This window comes from Onychomys torridus, chromosome 2, assembly GCF_903995425.1.
Source record: "Onychomys torridus chromosome 2, mOncTor1.1, whole genome shotgun sequence".
Classification (NCBI taxonomy): domain Eukaryota; kingdom Metazoa; phylum Chordata; class Mammalia; order Rodentia; family Cricetidae; genus Onychomys; species Onychomys torridus.
In genome coordinates, this window is record NC_050444.1 from 61,938,367 (window position 1) to 61,939,919 (window position 1,553).

At 39.9% G+C, this 1,553-nt stretch overlaps 1 pseudogene; it reads left to right on the forward strand.

The window, feature by feature from the left end:
- Positions 1-287: 287 nt before the first annotated feature.
- On the forward strand, positions 288-386 carry LOC118578981 (annotated as a pseudogene).
- Positions 387-1,553: the final 1,167 nt, after the last annotated feature.

The following is a 1,553-nucleotide window of genomic DNA, read 5'->3' on the forward strand; positions in this document are numbered from 1 at the left end:
CTGGAGGGCTTACTGTGGCCCAGCCACTTCATATTCATGATTTCACTTCATGGTCATGCTCACTCTGCCGTGGAGGTTTCGCCATCTTCATAGTCTAGATACAATGAAAAAAGAAAAATGAACAAAAATCAACAAAATGAGGCTTGGAAAAGGGACTGGATCTGTTCAAGGTTACATGCCGAATAACCCAGATCTATAAAATCTGAAGCAGTGTTTCTGAATGAGGAATGTGTAGTAGGTAGTTTACCAAGAATAATAAGAAAGCTCATGATTCAACACAGCATATCATGCTCACTGTAGCAGTACATATACTAAGTGGGGACAATACAGAGAAGTTTAATATGGCCCCTGTGTAATGATGAGTTTATGAAGTGTTCCATATTTTTAACATTTCTTTATTTATAAAATAAAATAAGTAGAATTTCCTCTGAAGCGAAGGTTTTATTCAAGGGCAAATAATATAAAACCAGTTTTATTAAGTAAGCATGAATGAATTATGGAACAATACAAAGTTTGTACAAATTTGAAGATTAAATATGAAGCTTTAAGAAAGATATTCATGTGTAAAGCTATTTCTGGTTTGCCTCTTGGAAGATTCTGGTAGAAAAATTTAAAACAGTGGTTCTCAACCTTCCTAATGCTATGATCCCTTAATACAGTTCTTTATGTTGTAGTGACCTCCAATCATAAAATTATTTTCATTGCTACTTCATAACTGTAATTTTGCTACTGTTATGAATTGTAATGTAATGGCTGGATGAATGAGCCCGGGGCAAACTCACCCCACCCCTACCCCTACCCTGTACCTCTTCTGGTCCTCCCTACTCAGATTTTTTTCTCCCATGAGAGGTTTCTCCCCTATAAAAACACCCAGAATCATCCTTGAAATGGTTCTAATAAATGGACACTTGGTTCTACACTTGGTGTGCCTGTCTATATAGCTCTCCAGGCTTGGCATCCCTCCACAAGGTAATCACAGACGGCTGAAGATGAGGACAGCAAGCCTTCATTTCATAACTCACTGTGCCGGCTAGGTGTTTTGGTATTTTTGTTTTCCAACATGACACTACCTAGGGCCATCTCAGAGGAAGGAACCTCAATTAAGAAAATGTCTTCATCATATTGGCAAGTCTGTGGGGCGTTTTTTAGATTAGTGATTGACATGGAAGGGCCCAACCCACTGAGGTAAGTGCCATCCCTGGGCAGGTGGTCCTGAGCTGTATAGAAATGTAAAACAAGAAATCCATGGAAGCAAGACAGTATGTAATGTTCTTGCATGGTCTCTGCTTCAGTTCCTGCCTCCATGTTCCTGCCTCAAGTTCCTGCCCTGAATTTCATTCATGCTGCTACAACAACTCGCTGAAATAAACTCTTTCCTCCCTAAGTTGCTTTTGGTCATAGTGTTTATCACACTGTGACAAATGTACTGTTGCAACGAAGAGCAAACTAAGACAGTACACACCATGGTTTGGCATCCTGATATCACATGAAGTCAAGAAACTCGCCAAAGAGGCAGAGAAAGCTACCACCTGTTTGGGCTGTGAAAGGAGACT